General features: G+C 37.3%; 1 long non-coding RNA gene across 1 annotated transcript in view; it reads right to left on the minus strand.

Moving 5' to 3' along the window:
- Positions 1–4,105: 4,105 nt before the first annotated feature.
- The window catches only part of LOC123392000, a 32,813-nt gene continuing 13,462 nt past the window's right edge, over positions 4,106–23,456 (minus strand). The window contains exon 3 of the long non-coding RNA XR_006606683.1: positions 4,106–4,263. This is a non-coding gene — a long non-coding RNA (uncharacterized LOC123392000). The remainder of the gene's footprint in view (positions 4,264–23,456) is intronic.

The raw sequence follows: 23,456 nt of genomic DNA on the forward strand, positions 1-23,456 counted from the left end.
TGATGTGGGAAGTGTTGGGGTTCAGAGCTGATGGCCAAGAAATAATTCTTGAGGTGTCTTTGATGCAAAAAGGTGGTTTTCTTAAAACACAGGGACAGTACCCATGGACAGAAAGAGCTTCACTGGGGTTGTGAGAGGAGACTGATTATATACTTTCAAGTTGGGATGGTGTTAGAGATAATTTAAGTCTTTAAAGAATTTTGGAAGCAAGTTTCCCAGAGTCATAAGGGTACAAGCTATTGGTAGGAAAAGGTCACTCATTACCATCTAATAAAACCCTGGTCATGAGACCCTTCAGATGTCTATTGGTGGGTCATAGGCTTGGAGGATGATTGCTAACATGTATCTTGGTAGGTAGAGATAAAGGAAGTTTCCGGAGGAATTTTTATCTGTCAAAGAAGACTTCAGGATCCTGGGTGGTTGGGATCATGTAATCCAAGATTGACTTTTGCTGTTAGCAAAGTGTAAACATCGAGGCAACTGAGCTCCCTGAGGAAGGTCACTCTGCCTGTTTCAAGGACTACCTGTAAGTAGTAAGGAAATTTAATTTTTTCCTTTGCCTTTGTTTTCTGCATTACTTAGAGGTGATGTTTTGGATAGTCTTTATCCTATGAGTAGAAAGATGAGGACCTGGAAAGTCATTGTGTATGTTGAGGTGGGGGTTCTTTTTTATCTTTCTTCTATCTTATGTCAATAAAGAAAAACCCTTATGCCTCTAAGTGTGTTAGACCTACAAGTCTGAGGATTCATGTGTTAGTTTATTCCTTCTTTGCACATTTAAGCCTTTAGAAAAGTCTTTTTCCTTTTTTAATATATCAATGTTTTCTCAGTCTTATTATGGATCAATAAAAAATAGTTTGGGTCCATAATTAGATATAGGCTTAAAAGGGAAGCTGCTTTGCTACTATCTTATACAGTATCAGAGAATTAAAAAAGATAATTAAAATACAAATCTCTATAAATTGGAAGGGCTAACACATTGTTCCATCACTAATTAGATACATTAGGAATTTAAGTTTCTGTCCTGCATGTTAACAGATTTACCATTTTTATAAATGACTCAAAGGAGTGTGTGGAAGACATGTTTATTAATATAAAAAGTGACACCAATCATGAAGGAATGAAAATTACATTGGTTATAGAGTTAATGTCTGAGGTGATCTTGTCAGGTTGTAACAAAGGGCCAAGTATTTAATAAGATGAAATGGAAAAGGATTGAATATAAAATACTGCATTTAGATTTTTTAAAAATTTAAACACATTTCAAAGAAACATTTTTGAATGCTTTCAAAGTTTTGAAGCATATTTTATTTTTTAAACTGATCTTTTAGGTGTTGGTTTTCATTTTCATTACCTTATGGTTAAAAATGTGTTTTGTGGGTAATCATTTCTTTGAAATTATAGTCAGTTTTGTGAGAAAAACATGTTGAGTGCAAGTATTTCTTTATCTGCTTGATTTACCAGTGTCTGGTGAATTTATGACACTTACAAGTTTTCCTTTATTAATTTCCTGGCTATGTTGTTAGGTACATAAATTTTATAATTTTTATGTTTTCTGTGTAAATTTTTGTTTGATTATTATGCTATCTATTTATCTACATTACTGCTTTTGCCTTAGTTTTTAGTTTGTCTATTATTGTATTGGTATAATAACATTCTTCTGAACCCTTTCTATTCGATATATCTTTGTTCATTTCTTTATTTGGAACATTGCAACATGGCTATATTTGCGATATATCTTTTAGAAGTGGACAGTAGGTAAGTGTTTTTTTTCCTATCAAAAAAATATGTAATTTGGTAGGTGTATATACTTCATTTACATTTATTGTGATGATATAGGTTAGCTTTTCCTACCATTTTATTCTGAATTTTACACTTACTCTTTTTTTTGTTTTCTACCTACTACTATTAAATTAATACTATTTTCTATGACCCATATTCTTCTTTTATTCATTTACTAGATTGTAAGTCAAATTAGATAACATGTATGCTATGCTATATATATTTTAGAGTATAATTTTATATAAATTATTGGTATATTTATCTAAAAAAATCAATTATTATTCAATATTTTTGTCTTCTTCCCAATGTGACAGCAAATATTACCATAATTAACTGCCCATTACAGCTACCATCCCAATCAACACATCTTAATATTTTGAAAGTTTCATCTTACTTTTCAACTCAAAAAAGTTATTATTCTTACAGCCAATCAAATTTGACTATCAATCAAATTTATAGTTAATCAAAATTTCTGACATTGTCAGGTTCTATGCTTCTGTTCTTTCTTATATCTTATATATACACATGTGCTCATAGTTTACTTATCTTCTTAATCAAGTAAAGTTTCCATGAGTTATTTGAGTGATTTAGAGTGCTAAATTCTTTGTGATAGTACCTTGAAAAATATTGATTTGCTCTCACTGTCAAATAACAATTAAGCGAGGTATAAAAACATAAGATAGCTTCAACTTTTAATGACTATATAAATTTAGGAAAATCTTTTAACTTCTTAGGGCCTCAATTTTCTCATTTGTAAAATGGGAGTAATTATAATAGCTACCTTATGAAATATACAAGTTATATACAACTCAGAGTAAATCCAGTGTAACAGTTAACTATCATTACTATTTGAAGCAATTACAATATTTTCTTCTGGAAATTATTATTGCTAATAATACTCATTTGTTCGTATGAATGTGTTTTTTTTTTCTTTCTGGTAGGTTGTTTCTTTTGCTTCATTTCTTGTGATTTTACCGTAGTGTTTCTTGGTATGCATTTACTGTTACATTCTAAAAATTGCAGGTAGGTACTCGAAATAAACTCAAAGTGAAAATTCATGTTTCCTTTAAGCCTAGAAAAGTCTCAGCAATTTTCTTTACATATATATTGTCATTATTTCCATAATTCATTACTTCCAAATATCTTATTAGACAAATTCTGGTGTTTCTCAGTCTGTCCTTTATGTCTCTTAAATGTTCTTTTGTATTAAAAAAAATAAGAAAGAAAGAAAGGAAGGAAGGAAGGAAGGAAGGAAGGAAGGAAGAAAGAAAGAAAAAGGAAGGAAGGAAGGAAGGAAGGAAGGAAGGAAGGAAGGAAGGAAGGAAGAAGCTACCAGGCTTAAAAAAAACAAATCTCGGGCACCTGGGTGGCTCAGTGGGTTAGGCCGCTGCCTTCGGCTCAGGTCATGATCTCCGGGTCCTGGGATCGAGTCCCACATCGGGCTCTCTGCTCAGCAGGGAGCCTGTTTCCTCCTCTCTCTCTCTCTCTCTGCCTGCCTCTCTGCCTACTTGTGATCTCTCTCTGTCAAATAAATAAATAAAATCTTAAAAAAAAAAAAATCTCCTTATAGTTTGTTTTTAGAATGCTTCAAGAATTCCTTTTAGTTCACTTGTTTCTTTGTTACTGTGTTCACTCTAGGTTTTATCCTTTTTTATTTTTATATACATACATAATTTTATTCTCAAATATTTTAAATTAATGCATGGAATATTAACCTTGTTTAGCATAATTTCTGTCTGTATTTATTTCAGTTTTTTGTACTTCTTATGGAAGTCATATCTTCATTTTATTTTGCTGGTCATAATAAAATAGTTATTTTATACTTTTAAGAAATATTGGCATGAAATTAATTTTAGCTACAATGAATTCACATTCTGCCCTTCAGTTTTGGCATTCTGTTTCTTCATGTATTTTAGCATTTTTGTCTGCAAACTCATCTTAAGTGGAGGTTTTCTTTTGTTATTATTTATGCAATTGTTCCCTCTCTTCTTCTTTCTGTGCTTATTCCACATGGGCATGTGATCCTGCATTTGTTTCTCCAACACTCGAGGTTCCCTTTCCATCTCTAGATCTTGTAAATCTGTTACCAAACCCAAGTTTGGCTGCCTGTCTCATGAAGGATCATTACTCAAGAGACAAGTTTTGGTTGGAAAGGAATTTGAGCTTTATTTAAGAGGCTAGCAACCTGGACAGAAGGCAGACTCTTGTCCAAAAGCCAGCTCCTCTGAGGTTACTGCCTGGATCAGGGGTTTTTAAAGGGGTTTGGAAGTTAATCAGCAAAGGGAGTGCAGTGGCCTGCAACATGTCTTGATCCTGTGCAGACTCAGTGATGCCAGCTACAAGTGTGATCTCAGTGCTCCAGGGTTGTGGGAGAGGGTCTGGTTCTTGTTTCCTGATACGCAGGAGGACTCTCTTCTTTCTGCAAAGGAAGGCATGGTCTACAAATCCACGAAGGGAGATCAGTAAAATCATCTGTGTGACCTAAAGGGAAGAAAAACATTTTGTTAAAAAAAAATTGCTAGGCTAACCAGGAAGCAGAAGAGGCTTCAAACAGACTTACTGGCCTCTGTGGCCTGGGAAAGTTCTGGTCCTCCACTCCTCAAGCTAGTGGTCCGTGAATCTCAAGGAAAGGAAATTAGCTTTGTGACAGATCAGGGGCCTTAGGTCTGCAAGTAAGGAGTGTGTTCATTTGAACCAAGTTAACCCCTAATACCAGGTGGAGGGCTGTTACAATTCCAGTTCAGGTTTCCTGTTGCCTTGTGGTGTTCTTGTATTGCAAATGCAGCACAGAGCCATGAAGCAAGTTCTTGCAGATTCTCATAGAAGGTAGCTCTCATATTTGCTTCTGTGTCTCTACCGCGTGTGTATGCATGCGTCTATGTTGTTGTTCATTTCCCATGGAAAATATAGACACGGATTTTGTTTTTCATCACCTTCTGTAATAGTTGAGGGTTACAGAAGTCCAGACTCAGTCCCCAGTTTTAAGACATTTGCCTTGCTTCAGCTTTGTTTTACATAGAATGCTTTCAGTCATCTTTAGCCCATATGAGCCAAACTCTGCTTCTCATTGTAAAGCTGCTTCCTCCATGAGAGTTGTTTAACATTTTCCAGTTCTTTTCTGTACCTTGGTGATGGGCATGGATTTTTTTTTTTAATACTCTACTTGAGTCATTTTGTTTTATTTATTTTAAAAATTTTATCCAGCATTGCTATGTTTAGTGTACAGGAGATTTCAAGGCATAAACTTTACTCACTAGGTCATCTTCTTCAAAGGCCAAGATACAAGGATTTAATGCAAATAATGATCTCAATGAATAGTGTCATAAGATAACTTGGTAATCTGAAGGAAAATCATCTAGTGAAGTTTGTCATCTCATCACATGGGTCACTGGCTTCATCTACATATGCAGTGCTAACCTCCTCCCTAAAGAATCTGGAAATGAGAAGTGTTTATTTCACCATAATAGTCAGCAACAGTAAGAATTATGAAAAACTTACTATGTGCCAGACAGTATTCTACGTGTTTAAAACGAGTTACATTTAATCCTCACGACAATATTAGGCCTGGATTTCATCATTAGCCTTCTTTTAAAGACACAAAAAAATGACACACAGAATGGTTGAGTACCTTGCAAATGTCCACCAGCCAGTAAATGATAGAGCTGATATTTGAGGCTGTGTGAGCTAGGACCTGTATTCATGACTAGTATTCTCTGCTGCCTTTCAGTGGTTATGGTGGACTTGTGGACACATTGTAAGGTCACCTACAATGATTCACAAAGTTATATAATCCCTTGGAGTGAAAGCAAGACCTGTGACTTGCTTCTAACCAATGGTGCATGCCAAAGGTTATGAAACTTTACTCCTATACTCAGGTTGCATTATGTAAGATGCTGTTTTAGCGAAGTAGAGCAGTAGATTCCTCTGCTGTTATGATGTGAACTACCAGTGGAGAAAGCCACAGAGAAGGAAATTATATAAACTCTAAATTCTTAAAGGCTCAGTCCTACAACCACTAGGGATTAATTCTGTCAACGACTGTATTAGCTTGGAAGACAACCCTGAACTTCACAGCACTGGCCAGTATCTTGAATGCAGCTATAGGATCCTGAGCAAGGAATCCAGTAAAGCTGTGCCCAGACTTTGGGCACCAGAAAAACCTGCAAAATAATAAATGTGTATTGTTTTAAGTCACTTTGTTATAATTTCTTTGGAGCAATAGAAAAGTACTATAGTGAGGTAGATATGAGATTCTGTGTAAGCCATGATATTTTATTTTTCTGCAGCTGTATTTGGCCAGTGCGGTTTACATGACCATATGAGCTGTTGTTAATGCTTTTGGTATTTCGACTGTCATTATTACATTATCATCATAATGTGAATAACGATAAGGCACTAAACAATATTGTAACCGAGCTTAAAAATCCCAAGTCTCTATTCTTTTCTACAAAGCAATGTTATTCAATGTAAAAAATTCTTCTTAGGAAAAGAGTTTAAAAAGAAGGCAAAATATGGGGTGCCTGGTTGGCTCAGTCAGTTAACAACCAACTCTTGATTGCGGCTCAGGTCCTGATCTCAGGGTTGTGAGATCCAGCCCTGTATTGTGCTGCGCACTTGGCATGGAGTATGCTTGAGATTCTGTCTCTTCCTCTGCTTCTGCCCCTGCCCCTCCTCCTTCTATGCTCGCTCTCTTTCAAAATAAATAAATAAAATCTTAGGGGGGAAAAAAAAAGAAGGCAAAATAGAAATAAACACACCTTATGGCACTTAAAGTTTCCATTTTTTTTTTAAGACTACCTCAGTGGGAAGAAAACAAGGGTGCTTTGAAAATAAGGTCTGTGTCAATGCTGGATTACACAAAGTGTGACAAAATCCTTACACAGATAAGAATGCCCACGGAGAACTAACACCTGTATCCTACACAGAAAGGGTTATACGCCAGCATCAGCAAATTGATGACTTGTATAAAGCATTTCTCAGCAAAAGTGGGTGTGGGGGTGGCAGCATGCCACCTCTTAAGTTAATAATGTTGAGCAGTGAACATATTCAAATGCCTTGGCTCTGAAGGTAGTGCCACTTAATGAGCATAATCAGAGCTCGTGACATATTGTCTCAACTCAGAAGTGTATACGCCACACACAACTCCGAGCTCTTAACAGCTTTAAAGACACCTCACAAACTACAACCGGCCACCTCCTGGTCCTGGACACGTATAAAGTAGTGCTAGGGTTGGGTGTGTGTGTGTTTGCAACTCTCATCACCCTATCCCCCAGTGCACTGTATTTGTAAACTCTGCGTTACACCCATTTCCATTAAACTTATGTCTCCCTCTTAGCTCAAAGGTGGCAGTTTAAAAACAAATGCCTTTATATAATGTACGGATAAGTCCACACAAATAACTTGTAATGTTTAATTAAACGAAATTGTTATCAACAGACGTCATCTTTCAACAACCCTATATCAGGAGCTTTATCCGTTGGAAAATTATCTGTAAGATTGACTTGACTTTTAAGGCAGTATGTGAGTTTCTCATTAGCCTTATTATCATTTCTGAATCATAAATATGTAAATGATGAGTTTCACACGGGAGATTTAATTCTGCACTCTTATTTCTGATTAGCTGGAAATACACTCTGGCTCTGTCAGATAATTGGTAACACTGCACACCAATAAGGCATTTCCCTACGCTTCATCAGAAGCAGTCGAAATTAAAGAAGGCAGGCCTGTTACGTTTTTGACAGTTTTGTAACACCAACTTGTTAAAGTTTTAACTCAGCCATTAATATAGTCCATGAATTATTAATACAATTTTTATGTCAAGGTTCTTTTTTAAAGTTGAGATCTAAGACTAAAGTAAAATGCTCTGGGAAAGAGGATGCTTTCATTTTTTTAATCATATTTTTTAAAAATTCTGTACTAAAGAATAAACACCAATATAATTTGAGTACAAGAAAGAAAAATCATACTGACCATTTACTGTGAACCATCTACTTCCTAGCTCATAGTGTCAAAATATTTGTAAACTTTTAAATGTTCTTCACTAGGTAAAGTTTTACTACTTTAATATATGATGTTTGGTCTTGAATATATGAACTTATTTCCTTTATTAAAAGGGAGTGCCCATAAGGAAAACCCTACGTCAATTTTTCTCAAGTTGCCTAATCATTCTAGAAATAAGAGTTTCAGTTTTACTTCAACCTAGAGAAATCTAAGCAGTTTCTGTTCATAAAAGAATCAACTTTTTTCCTGACAAGGGAATGCTTATATTCTCAACAAGATCATGACCTCTTATGCATAAGAAGTAACTCCTTGTATCCATATCCTGTCTTCCACACTGTATATAATGATGATGTGCAATAGATATCTGCTTACTAAATCAATAGATAAGTTGTCTCTTAAAAACAAATAGTATTTGAAAGTATGCTAATCATAACCTGTGGTAGAAATACATGATTTTTTTTTTTTTAATGTCTAACAACAGATCGTTCTTAAACCCTAGGACTAGACAAATTTCTTAAAGGGGTGACAAAATATTTAGAAGTCTATTGTTTGTTATTTCTGCTTCAAAAATTAATGTTAACATATTCATAAAGTTGATCATAAAGACTTCCAAAGCAATTGAGGGGTTTTTTCCCCTAAAGTTTTCCCATGGAATAAACCATTTACTGTCCTCGGTAGCACCTGTGTTCCTGTTGCCATAACGTCTTTCACGCTCATTCTTCCCAGCTGTTTTCCTTGATTTTCACCACTTGCAGAGCTGATCACAACACAACATCTCTTCAGGGTAAGATCAGTTCCTTATATTGAGTCCCAAACAAAGATTATCCCAAAGCTAATTAAAACACTAATGTTTTAAAATCAGTGCATTTTTGGTGGAGAAGAAGATCACACAGTCATTTTCACAGGCCTCCATTCCAGCCTCTCCAAATCTAATTCATTCACAGCTGATTTTTCAGCATAAGTAAATTTTCCCTTGAAAAGAGTGAGCTATTACATGGAATACAAGATTTGGCATGAAATTTAATTCCATTTGTCAGCACACACAATTGAATGAAGTACATTGTCCTTAATCCATCTCGTACTCATGTGCGTCCACACATTTGTTGATTCCACAGTAAGTTATGAAACAAAACAAAAATAGCAGAAAATGTGCTGAATACTGCAAAATGGAAAGATGGCTCATGTGTAGCATTTTACATCCAAGACATGCAAATCGATCATATTACAGAAGGCAAGATATCCCAACCAATTGGTAAAACTTCCACTGAGGTAGGAGTGTGACTGTTAGATGTGAAGGAGTAGTTTTATGCCTATGAAAATTGATACTAGATATTCTCAGTAATTAGAAATGAGTGCTCACTGCTGATCTGAGAACTGAGCTCAGGTGCACTTATCTTCACACATGAGCCAGCCACATAACATAGAGTAAAATGAGAAATGAGCTATCAATTCCCAACTCAATTATCAGCCATCATGAGCTAAACAGTAAGACAGCATAACACCGGGGTTCTGGGCTGACTTGCTCAGAGGAGCGTGTGACTCTTGATCTCTAAGTCATGAGTTCGAGCCCCACATTGGATGTAGAGATTTTTTTTTTTTTTTTTTTACCTCAACATAACACCACAATTAACCTCATAGATTGTGGGCCCAATCAGGCCTACATTAAAATTCTGGCTTCACCATTACTTAAACACAATATCTTTGAGTCTTGGTGTCCTAATTAATAAGGCAGGAAATAAGACCCACTTCCTATGTTGTTAATAGAGTTAAGTGAGATAATGCAAGGGTAGTTACATTAAAGGATGTTCACTAGATATCATGAGATTTTTTTCTTTAACTTCATTTTCCTGATTATCTAAGAAATACTTATACAAATTCAGATACTATATAGAGGGATAGATATCATTCTACATATTCAGGCAATGTATATTACATATATATGTGTGTGTGTGTGTATGTGTATATATATATATATATATATATATATTTTTTTTTTTTTTTTTAAACCAAATACCCTGCCCTTTGAAAAAGCAGTATGGGGCACCTGGGTGGCTCAGTGGGTTAAACCTCTGCCTTCAGCTCAGGTCATGCATGGTCTCGGTGTCCTGGGATCCAGCCCTGCATTGGGTTCTCTGCTCAGCAGGGAGCCTGCTTCCCCTCTCTCTCTCTGCCTCCCTCTTTGCCAACTTGTGATCTCTTTCTCTGTCAAATAAATAAAATCTTTTAAAAGGAAAAAAAAAAAAGAAAAATCAGTATTGGCAGTTTTGGTATAGCTTTCCAGATTTATTTTTTTCTTTGACACTGACTAATTAGGTAATTTATTTTTAGAAGTCATTGCTCTGAAAGCTAGAAAACTTTTAAAAATGATCAGTGTTGGGGTTTGAAGGGATCCAAAAATAGCAAAATTCTTCCCATCATAAGGACTTACTCAATTGAGTAATAAAGCATAGGAGCAAATCAGATAGACTCCATATATCAGCTTTACAGGTGATAAAATTGAGATTGCCTAAATGATAAACATGTATTTATTCTATTTGCTATGTGCATTCATTCTCAAAGGTCTCTGAGTACAGACAACAAAATATACACTCAACCAGCTAAAGCTTATACTGGAGAATATGACTTAGACCTGGGGCAGTATCTGACAAACTTACAGGAAAGAGGAACACAGCGGTATAATTTGGGGTGTCCTCTTGGCTCTTCAGAGAAGTGGGGAAGAAAGGCTGTGTGATGTTTTACTGCTGGATCGTAATCAACGTAGAAATATAAGGTCAGAGCGGGGCACCTGGGTGGCTCACTCAGTTAAGCTTCTGATTCTTGATTTTGGCTCAGGTCATGATCTCAGAGTCATGAGATCAAGCTCTGCCTTGGACCCCATGCTCAGTGTGGAGTCTGCTTAAGATTCTCTCTTTCTCCCTCTGTCCCTCCTCACCACCCCTTCTCCATTCACATTTGCTCACTCTTTCAATAAAAAATACATTTTTTAAAATTTTCTCTGACCATATAAATATATGGTATTTACCATATATATGTATGTATATGTATGTACATACTTACATATATATGTAAGTATACAGTCAGAGAAATGAGTGAACCCCTCCTGAAAAAATGTATCTGGCCTTCTGTTTTAGTAAAAGCCTGAAGAAGCCTAAAAATTGACTCCCATTGCATTTTCCAAAGTGACCTAAGTTTTATTACATTATTATATTAAATAAATGGAACATCTGTAAACAAATAAAACATCACCAACAATCCATTGCCTATGACATGTATATTTTATCTTCTGGTCTTTTTTCAATATAAATATGGCTAGCTAGATATAAAGAAAGGATAAACAGTAGTATGTGGCTTTCCTGTACCTCAAGACACTTGAGGATCTGTCCTTTAATTGAATACTCCTTTAATGGTAAATCAAGGAACTTATTGGAGTATATAATAAGATCCCAGAAAAATGAGAATCTAGTTAAGGTGGCATATACAGGATCAAGTACTTGACATTTGTTCAAGTTGTTTATTGAGCAATGATACTTATGAGATATGGTTATTCTAGGAATGGAAATTGGTCATGTGTCCCTCAAGAGACCATATAACTAAGGCACAAAAGCTGAAGATATCACAGGTATGTTGGCATTCCTGAACTTATGTGGTTGATACCCAACCAGCCTAGAATTTGTGTCTGTACAGATCCTAAAGGCAAAGTAGATGAAGTGGATGAGACATTCAGAAGTCACAGTGAGGAGTACTCAGATCTTAAAAACACTATGAAGTTGTCCTTTGTTTTGGTTTTCTGTTGCTGTGTAACAAAATTTAATGATTTAAATCAGCACCACTTATTTATTACCTGGACATGGAAGGAGGGAATTACATCTCTGCCATGTAGCATTAGCTGAAATGGCTAATCAGCTGGTTCACCATGTGAAGCTGTTCATGCAGCTTCTTGGCAGTCGAGTTCCAAGAAGGAAGAAGCATAAGCTGCCAACTCAAAGTTCCAGAACACCAGTAAGCATTTAAAGATCCAGACCAGTTCAAGAAGATAGGACATAGCCCCAGCCCTTGATTGGAAATGTGATACATACATAGAGGGAGGTAAGAATTTAGGGGGTAGTTAGTGGGAGACTCTTAGGTATCCAAGTACACAGGGTTTATTGTGTTACCTGTTTTATATCCTTTCTTAACACAACATAATCTTAGTTCTGGGGGAACCAAAGCTTGCCTCATGAGTTTGGTTGCCAGTCCAAAGCCAAGACTGTTGCTGTTGGCTGAATAGAGTAGATATTACAATACATTGATGTCATCGCATATATGCGGTTGTGTATGCTTTTATGTTCATTTAAGATTGTGTTTTGAGTGGTGCCTGGATGGCTCAGTTGGTTAAGCATTTGCCTTTGGCCTGGGTCATGATCCCAGAGTCCTGGGATCGAGTCCCACATCAGGCTCAGTAGGAAGGTTGCCTCTCCCTCTCCCTCTCCCTCTGCCTGCTGCTCCCCTGCTTGTGTTCTCTCTCTCTCTCTCTCTCTCTGTCAAATAAATAAATATTTTCAAAAAATAGTATGTTTTGAACAAAATTTTCTGCCATCAAATGCTTTCAAAAACATGATGTGTAAGTGCTGGATAATAGTTCTTTAGATGAAGTATTCAAATTTCTTGACCATTACTGGTGGATATTTTATGTGCTTTTTCCTTTTTATAAATAAATATTTAATGGTGTTGTTAGGTAAATATTGGTGGATACCTAAATTATATTTCCTAGAAATGGAATTGCTGGGGTCAAAGGTGTTTTTGGTTGGCAAGTTAGTTTGACAAAATGTCTTCCAGAAAGGCTTTCCATTTTATTGCCTTTTCCAACAGATCTTGGATTTACAATTTTAAAATTCTTGTCAGTACTTTCAAATGTCATCTCACTTGTTTCAGTTTGTGTTTTTCCTGCTGTCTTGAATATTGTATTACCTATTAAGTACGTTTATTCTTTTTAAACATCTTCCATCTTTCTTCAGATATGATAAGGCTATTATTTTCACTTTGCTCTAGAAGATAACCTTCTAAATCTTAGAAGCCAATGATACAACACAAGATGGGTTTACTATACAAGCCTTTTGCATACCCTGGTCCCCTGTGACCCAACCTCCTCTCTCCTCCCCTCATGGACAATCACCTACACCTCCTCTAAAACTCATCTCAATCATCATCTTATCTGTACTGCCTTCCCTGACTTCTCAAAGTAAGAGAGTGAACCTCTTTCTCTGTGTCCTCATTGTGTTCCTGCATACTATTACAGATTTTTCTTAGCATATGATCACTATTCCTGTCCTTTACAGACTGAGATTTTTCATTAAAATTCAACAAAACTTGGATGCCTACTTTATGACAAGTAGTATGCTAAGTATGTAGGTTGCAAAGGTAAGAATATATTGTCCCTTATTTATGGACAAAATAGACACCACATTTTTTTTATTGTATCTTCCACAGTGCCTTCCTTGAATATAATAATGGTCATTGTAAAATGCTGTTCAATATAGAATAAATGAATTACCAGGAAAAAAAATAAAAATAGCCCAGATTCAAGCCATTTTCAGGGAAAAATCAGACAGAAAGTCCTTTTCTAAAAGGATTAATAAGGAAATGTAGTAAGTCTGCATTGGCAGGGCTTAGCCTATGGAATTTTTAAATGTTTTGTTCAATGAGTATTTTTATCTCCTCAAGCATAATTATTAGGCATCACAAATGAGACAAAATGAAGATTTGCTTTCATCTTCCATTATTTTCATTTAGAAATCACAAAGCATCTGCAGACCTTTCTTTCTGTCTCGCTGGTTAGATGCTTCTTTTCCCTGCTGCTATTAGTCCCAAGGATAAAGATGTGAAGTTTCTATAAATGACTTTGTCAATTTTATTTAGAAATCCAAAGTTTCAAACTGACACCAAGTCAGGCGACTCCAAATGTTATTGAACTTCACCCTCATCTGAATACCTTCAGGGGAATTTTCTTGCACAAAGAAGAAGAAAGTAGCAGCAGAGAATTGTTTTCCAAAGCACAAAATGATTTCCCTTGCTACCAGTGTCACCTATGTAATGACACAAATTTCAAAATAGATATTTGAGTTTTCCATTTTGTTTTTGTTAAATCAGTCCTCAGAAGAGATAAATAGTTTTTCAATATGTTAGGTAAACTTATTTTTCTTTATTGTTGTACCTATTGGCTCGTGTTACTTAATTTCTGCACAACCTACCACAATATGCTAAAGCACCTGGGGATAATTAAAATAGTGAGGATGACTATATAGAAGCTGATAGAAAACAGATGAAGTCACATTTTCATCCACATTCCTAAATAAATTTCATTATCCTATATTGTAAGCAAGAATAACATGGTCAAAGTTTGAAGAGGTGACAAGAAAGGGAAGCAATAAAGTAGCACAAAGTAAAGACTTAAGGGCTATAAAGCAAATTGAAACCATAATAGAAATAGAGATATGAGGAAGGTTAGGGTTTCCTAAACAGCTTCATATCCTGGAGTCAGAGCCAAATTATTGGAGATTCAAGATGAGTAGTCAAAACAAGCTTAATGGCAGAGGAAAAACTTCAAATTGCCTTCAGAAAAATTGTAATGTGTTCCTGTCCACTTAGAATATTCTATCTTTGAGTTCGCTGAGATTTTTCAATTTGTTTTGAGAAAAAAGCTGAACAAGTAATCTCATAATAACTTACAATAACATGTCATCACTTTCTCCAGCGAGGATTGCTTGACCTCAGCCTCCAAGTTTATTGGAACCCCTACTCTCACTTGAATCACAATGGCCTTCCAAGTTCCCTCCCAAGCACTGTGGAGCCACTGGTCTAGAAACTGTCACACTGATTTGACTTTCAGGTCTGGCTTTCAGGTCTATCACTAGGCAATGTTCCTTAGACACCAACTTCATTTTGTGCCCCAGTTTAGATAACTGGGTCTCTGTCTTCTTTCTTCTATCTTAGTCCCTATTTTTATCATCTGAAATATTCCCAATGCTATTAGGACTGCATCTCTGCTTTGTTCCCATCTTGTGACCAGGGAAGAGAGAATGGCCTGTATATTCCAGCCACGTACTGGAGCCCTGCCACTTGCTGAGAGATCAGCCCTTGCCTGGAGTCTGGTGATCATGACTATGTTACACCGGCTTGTTTTGTCCACCATTAGCCAACATTGAAGGACATCATAAGAATTGGCCAGCTCTGTGAGATCCATTTCCGTGAGCTCTGGAGAGTGGCCTTGGGGGCTGTTTCTCACCACCATGTCCAGTGAGTTCTTCATGAGAATTCATAAGAAGACTTTCCTTTTGAACCTAGAAATGGGAATCATATTGCTTTAACCAAATTGCATTTTTTTTTCTATATTGGCATGTTTGTTTTGACTTTCTGGACTCCCAAATTATATAACTATGTTTTCCACCTTTGGATAGCTGTTAGAAAATTCAGCATCCACCTCTGTTCATTATGCAAAATCGCACAGCCAATATCTGTTGGCAGTAATCTCATCTCTGACTCTCTCTATGAAGTTATCTCCCCAAAGTCCAGAAGTCTCACCTAATTATCTTTACCTTGTTTTCATCTTGCTGAATCAAGTGTATTTTTATAAGCTGTGTCTGGTTTGGGACGGGATGAAGGTGGGATAAAATGGATAAGTACGACAGAAACCCTGCTTCCTGGTCCTGCCTGCAATCATGTAATGCACTTGCTTCTGGGAGGAAGCCCTCAGCCTACACTGGCCTGGCGTTCCACTCTAACTGCTGGTATTCAGAATCTAAATGTGGGTCTGTGTCCTCAGTCTCGGTCCAAGGATATAGGGTAGAACAGTCCTAGGATCTAAGTCTTTTCAGCCTTCGTTGTGTTGCTAAAGATGATTTGTAAGGAGGAAAGGTGGATAGTCTAATCTTTTGTCCCTGGGGCTTCAGATATAATCAGCTTCAAAAGCATCCTTCTCACCTTTAACAATCTCATTTTTAAATTTCTTCAAAGAAGGAAATTCTGCTTCCTCCTTCAATAACCCATGTCAATGTACAACGTATTTCAGGTTTAGAAAATCCTATTTGTGTCTAACCAAAGCCTGATTGCTTTGCATTAAGCATACTGTTAAAGCTCAAGGGTGGAAGAGAACATTTATCCATTTTCTCCTTGTTATCTTGAAGATGATCATTAACCATAATCTCTGGTCTGAACATTTTAAGAGTATTCAACTACTGCATTGCTTATGTTTTAAATATGTCACCAAACATCCACTGGGCAATGCATATGGAGGAACTACAGCGGGTTGGCTAGTATCCTTATTGGTTGCCATTGTCTTGCATACGCTTAAAAAATAGAAACTTATGGAATTCTCTTAATAAAAAACCTCAGGAGGTGAAAGCTATTATTATCCCTGTAATGAAGATGTGGAAACTGAGACCCAGAGATATTGGGGAATCTTCTTGTGGTCCCAGCCACCCTCAGGTGATGGAGCCAGAATCCAAACTCAGGACATTTGATGCCAGACCCTTCTTTGTGTATGCTCCACTGCCTCTAAACTCCCAAGTCCTCTGCAAGTGGCCAAATGTCCCCAATCTTTGTAGAAATCTCTTTTTTTTCCCTCATCCTCTAAGTTCTCCAAATTTTCCTAAAACAACAATATCTAATATAACACTGCATATTTTATATGAAATTTGAGTATTTTGATTTAATGGTGCTATTATAACCACAAGATTTTAGTTTCAGACTTGTATGAGCTCGCCTAGACTTAGCTCTTCATAATTGTGATCATGTTTCAAGGGACTGAGGGAAAAATGAAAACAATTTCCACTTTCTGTGTATCTGAACTCGAGGATTACCAATAAATGAGCAATACTCATAATTCATAAATGAAGAATCCAACTCTGTTTTACATAAAACCAGTCAGAACTACCCTTACAACTACCAGCTATCATTATATCCATTATGTTGATAAAATTATAATATCATATCAACTCTCATATCACAGCTCTTATTTTCAACAGTCATTTGCCAGCCCTACAAAATCATGGATCTAAGCCCTTAGAATACAGCATCTCATTTATTGCATCTGGAACTCTATGACCTAGATAGAATTATTAACCCTATTTTACAGGCGAGAAAAACCAAGACTCAGAAAAGGAAAGTAACTGGCCTACACTGACTCATTTAGTTCTGAAATGAGATCAGGATGTCTTTTGCCAAGTGTATCTAACAGGAAAGAGCAAGGTTTTATCACAGTCACCCTACAATCCAAATTCTGTAGTCCAAGCATAACTGTTTACAGACACGTCATCCTGGTCAGATGCTCAGGGCACGACTGCCCCTTTGCATCAAAGTTTATTAAAATACTTTGCAATTTCTTAACCAAACCAGTTTTGCAAACCAAGCCACAAGAGGAAGGATCGTGAAGGATGGCCCACTGGCCACCAGGGTCATAAGACCCAGATCCATCCTGAGTGGTCCCGAACTCAGCAGGCTTTTTCTTGTTTGTATTACACTGGTGGTATATAGAAAGGGAGACTCTCTCAGAAAAAGCATAGAGTAAATCTAAGGGGTTTTGTAAATCAAAGGTCAACATCTCTTTGAACTACACCTGGCAATAAATATATGTCTTTGAGTTATGAAACTTGATCGAGGACTGACAGAATGTGATAAAAAGAAATCAAAGAAATGGTACCTCTACTTCCTCTACACTATTTTCCAGCATTATAAAAATTTGAAAGTGTCTGGCAGAACAGTTAGCCACAAGGGTTTTTGAGGTATTGATTTCTGGGAGACTATTTCTCTTGATAGACAGCCTGCATTTTAATGATGACCACTTCTAAAGATGATCTAGCCTGTCTTCATGTCAAGTCATGCAAATTGCACAGAGTAGGGTATATATGCCCAGGAAGACAAAAATGTGGATTCAACTTCATGTGTCTTTCTTCCTGGAAGCACTGTTTGTATATCTAAAATTTATGTGAAATCTCTTTTGTTGGTGGTATGATGCAACTATTGTCCTGTACCTGGGTCAGTTTTGTTTGAATCTATCTGTTGTCATGCTGATTGTCAGCATGGGCCACAATTATGAAAGTCATTGATTGTAAAATAAAATAATAAAGAGAAAAATCAGTAGGAGAGTGCCTGGGGTGAATTTATAATGCATTTAAAGTGTGAAGCTGTCCATTTAACCCTTAACAATATTCATTTTCTTCACAGTGTGCAAACCTTGTCAGTAGTTTGAAAAGCTATGAATTTAAATAACCTTAAGCAGCCTGAGAAATGAATAATTTGATAGGTATATCTGGCAGATGGTTGAAATGTCTAAGTTTTTTTTTCTTTTTTCCCTGAGAATATGCTGTAGGGTTTCTGCCAAACTTAAGTTATAAGGAAGGCAAAAATCAAACAAAAAATGCTCTGTATTTGCAAACTACCATTGCTAAGGTGGCATTTAAGAACAGTTGCCAGTCCCTCCTCCCTTGATCCTCAGAGGACAGGCCTGAAAAGCAAGAGGTTTTTTTGTTGGTGTTACTTGCTTTTTTCCCTAAGAAGTATTTTTTTTTAGATTGTCAAAATGAATATTTAATCTGACCAAGACTAAAATCAATGACTTGCTGGTACCTCTCCAGCTTGTCTTTATTGTTTTGTAGAGTTTAATGTTTATTTCAATCTTAATGTGAGTACTGACAGCTCCACTCGCATAATTTGATTGACATCTCATTGAAGGGACTCTGGTGAGAAACAGAACATATCTTTTCCCTTCTGGCTGTTGTTGATGTGAGCATACACACTACTTATCTTGTGCAAATAGCTGAAAAAAATGAGCTGAAAATAATATTGGTGATCCAAGTAAAAATACCTTGATCAACATCCACTTATTAAAAGCCTAAGTCTTTACCAGAAGTATGGTCTGGATGTAGAGTAGATATCACTGGTATTATAAAAGAGGATCCTGATACAAGGTACAAAGGATCAACCCAACTCACATTCACAAATACAGAATATGGATGATATGCCATGACCCAACTAATGAGGATATGCCAAAGGCTCCAAAAATAGCCCCTAACGAACAAAAACAGCAATATGATAGCCTTCTTTGAAAAATATCAAGGTGGGAAAGAGATTTTTAAGTAAGAATCAAAAATATACAAAATATTTGCAAATGACATATCAGATAAAGGACTAGTGTCCAAAATCTATAAAGAACTTAGCAAACTCAACACCCAAAGAACAAATAATCCAATCAAGAAATGGGCAGAGGACATGAACAGACATTTCTGCAAAGAAGACATCCAGATGGCCAACAGACACATGAAAAAGTGCTCCATATCACTCAGCATCAAGGAAATACAAATCAAAACCACAATGAGATATCACCTCACACCAGTCAGAATGGCTAAAATCAACAAGTCAGGAAATGACAGATGCTGGCGAGGTTGCGGAGAAAAGGGAACCCTCCTACACTGTTGGTGGGAATGCAAACTGGTGCAGCCAGTCTGGAAAACAGCATGGAGGTTCCTCAAAATGTTGAAAATAGAACTGCCCTATGACCCAGCAAATGCACTACTGGGTATTTACCCTAAAGATACAAACGTAGTGATCCAAAGGGGCATGTGCACCCGAATGTTTATAGCAGCAATGTCCACAATAGCCAAACTATGGAAAGAACCTAGATGTCCATCAACAGATGAGTGGATAAAGAAGATGTGGTATATATACACAATGGAATACTCTGCAGCCATCAAAAGAAATGAAATCTTGCCATTTGCGACAACATGGATGGAACTAGAGCCTATCATGCTTAGCGAAATAAGTCAAACAGAGAAAGACAACTATCATATGATCTCCCTGATATGAGGAAGTGGTGATGCAACATGGGGGCTTAAGTGGGTACGAGAAGAATAAATGAAACAAGATGGGATTGGGAGGGAGACACACCATAAGTGACTCTTAATCTCACAAAACAAACTGAGGGTTGCTTGGGGGAGGGGGTTAGGAGAAGGGGGGTGGGGTTATAGACATTGGGGAGGGTATGTGCTTTGGTGAGTGCTGTGAAGTGTGTAAACCTGGCGATTCACAGACCTGTATCCCTGGGGATAAAAATATATGCTCATAAAAAATAAAAAATTTAAAATATATATATATACCAAATATAATAATATAAAAATTATTTATTTATTTATTTATTAGCCCAAATTTATTGATTTATTAATTTATCAACCCAAACTTATATGGTATGTCAGAAGGTACGTAAAAATCAGAAGTCTTATATGAGGAAGTGGTGATGCAACATGGGGGCTTAAGTGGGTAGGAGAAGAAAAAATGAAACAAGATGGGATTGGGAGGGAGACACACCATAAGTGACTCTTAATCTCACAAAACAAACTGAGGGTTGCTTGGGGGAGGGGGTTAGGAGAAGGGGGGTGGGGTTATGGACATTGGGGAGGGTATGTGCTTTGGTGAGTGCTGTGAAGTGTGTAAACCCGGCGATTCACAGACCTGTACCCCTGGGGATAAAAATATCTGTTTATAAAAAATTAAAAATTAAAAAAAATCAGAAGTCTTTGAAGATATTTCTGATAACAAAATACTAATTTTTAATATGATGATTACCATTTCCTAAATACTTTAGTATGTTTCAGTGCCTGGGTGGGTCAGTGGGTAAGCACCAACCTCTTGATTTCTGAGGGTCCTGGGATGGAGCCCTGCATCCGTCTCTGCACTCAGCCAGGAGTCTGCTTGAGGATTCTGTCTCCCTCTCTCTCCCTTTGCCCCTCCCCAACTCACACATGCACATGCACAGGCTTTCTCTCTCTAAAATAAAAATAAATAAATCTTTTTTTAAAAAAAGAATTTAAGTACCAGTATGTTGAGATAATAAGAGAGGTAAAAATATAAGATATTTTTAAACATCAAAACAGCTTATACACATGGCTTTATTCAGACCCATTTCCTAAGAATAATATAGGTACATGAAAGAAGTAAGGGAAATCACCCAGTTAATGACGGGAATTAGAGTACAGACTTTCTAACTCTTAATTCAGTGACTTTTACTACACAAAGTTGCAACAAATTTGTAAAAACTCATTGTAGGCTGAGGAGTCAAGATGGCGGAGAAGTAGCAGGCTGAGACTACTTCAGCTAGATAGTTTATCTAAAGATTGCAAACACCTGAAAATCCATCGGCAGATCGAAGAGAAGAGGAACAGCAATTCTGGAAACAGAAAAACAACCACGTTCTGAAAGGTAGGACCGGCGGAGAAGTGAATCCAAAGCGACGGGAAGATAGACCTCGGGGGAAGGGCCCGGCTCCCGGCAAGCGGCGGAGCAACCGCGCACAAAATCAGGACTTTTAAAAGTCTGTTCCGCTGAGGGACATCGCTCCAGGGGCTACCCGGGGCAAAGTCCACACGGGGTCAGCGTGGCCTCAGGTCCCGCAGGGTCACAGAAGGATCGGGGGTGTCTGAGTGTCGCAGAGCTTGCGGGTATTGGAACGGGAAAGCCGGCTACAGAGACAGAGCCAACAGTAAGCTCGAAGCTTGGGGTGACCTTGAACCGGTCGCAGGCTCCGTGAGCTCGGAGCGTGGCTGGAGGTCAGGCAGACGGGAGTAACTAGGCGCTGTTCTCTGAGGGCGCACTGAGGAGTGGGGCCCTGGGCTCTCGGCTCCTCCGGGCCGGAGACCAGGAGGCTGCCATTTGTATTCCCATCCTCCGGAACTCTACGGAAAGTGCTCAGGGAACAAAAGCTCCTGAAAGCAAACCCGAGCAGAATACTCAGCCCGGCCCCTGGTAAGGGCGGTGCAATTCCGCCTGGGGCAAAGACACTTGAGAATCACTACAACAGGCCCCTCCCCCAGAAGATCAACAAGAAATCCAACTGAGACCAAGTTCACCTACCAAGGAGTGCGGTTTCATTACCAAGGAGAGCGGCAGAATTCCAGAGGAGGAGAAAGCAAAGCATGGAACTCATGGCTTTTTCCCTGTGACTTTTTTTAGTCTTGCAGTTAATTTAATTTTTTTCTTTTTCATTTTTTGTTTTTTTCCTCGCCTTCTGGTAAAATATTTTTTTTAACTTTTACCTTTTTCTTTTTTAACGTTTTTTAACTAGTTTATCTAATTATATATATTTTTTCTTTTTTATATTTTTCTTATTTGTTTTCTTTTTTTAAATTCTTTTCTTTTCTTTTTTTTTCTTTCTTCCTTTTTGAACCTCTTTTTATCCCCTTTCTCCCCTCTCATGATTTGGGATCTCTTCTAATTTGGTTAAAGCATATTTTCCTGGGGTTGTTGCCACCCTTTTAGTATTTTCCATGCTCCTTCATATACTCTTATCTGGACAAAATGACAAGACGGAAAAATTCAACACAAAAAAAAGAACAAGAGGCAGTACCGAAGGCTAGGGACCTAATCAATACAGACAAGGGTAATATGTCAGATCTAGAGTTCAGAATGACAATTCTCAAGGTTCTAGCCGGGCTCGAAAAAGGCATGGAAGATATTAGAGAAACCCTCTCGAGAGATATAAAAGCCCTTTCTGGAGAAATAAAAGAACTAAAATCTAACCAAGTTGAAATCAAAAAAGCTATTAATGAGGTGCAATCAAAAATGGAGGCTTTCACTGCTAAGATAAATGAGGCAGAAGAAAGAATTAGTGATATAGAAGACCAAATGACAGAGAAGAAAGAAGCTGAGCAAAAGAGGGACAAACAGCTACTGGACCACGAGGGGAGAATTTGAGAGATAAGTGACACCATTACAATAATTGGGATTCCAGAAGAAGAAGAAAGAGAGAGGGGACCAGAAGGTATACTGGAGAGAATTATTGGGGAGAATTTCCCAAATATGGCAAAGGGAAGGAGCATCAAAATTCAGGAGGTTCAGAGAACGCCCCTCAAAATCAATAAGAATAGGCCCACACCCCGTCACCTATTAGTAAAATTTACAAGTCTCAGTGACAAAGAGAAAATCCTGAAAGCAGCCCGGGAAAAGAAGTCTGTAACATACAATGGTAAAAATATTAGATTGGCAGCTGACTTATCCACAGAGACCTGGCAGGCCAGAAAGAGCTGGCATGATATTTTCAGAGCACTAAACGAGAAAAACATGCAGCCAAGAATACTATATCCAGCTAGGCTATCATTGAAAATAGAAGGAGAGATTAAAAGCTTCCAGGACAAACAAAAACTGAAAGAATTTGCAAACACCAAACCAGCCCTACAGGAAATATTGAAAGGGGTCCTCTAAGCAAAGAGAGAGCCTACAAGTGGTAGATCAGAAAGGAACAGAGACCATATACAATAACAGTCACCTTACAGGCAATACAATGGCACTAAATTCATATCTCTCAATAGTTACCCTGAATGTTAATGGGCTAAATGCCCCTGTCAAAAGACACAGGGTATCAAAATGGATAGAAAAACAAAACCCATCTATATGTTGTCTCCAAAAAACTCATTTTAAGCCCGAAGACACCTCCAGATTTAAAGTGAGGGGGTGGAAAAGAATTTACCGTGCTAATGGACATCAGAAGAAAGCAGGAGTGCCAATCCTTATATCAGATCAATTAGATTTTAAGCCAAAGACTATAATAAGAGATGAGGAAGGACACTATATCATACTCAAAGGGTCTGTCCAACAAGAAGATTTAACAATTTTAAATATCTATGCCCCCAACGTGGGAGCAGCCAACTATATAA

The sequence above is a fragment of the Mustela putorius genome, unplaced genomic scaffold (genome assembly GCF_011764305.1).
Source record: "Mustela putorius furo isolate JIRA1106 unplaced genomic scaffold, ASM1176430v1.1 tig00000421_pilon_pilon_pilon, whole genome shotgun sequence".
Lineage (NCBI taxonomy): Eukaryota > Metazoa > Chordata > Mammalia > Carnivora > Mustelidae > Mustela > Mustela putorius.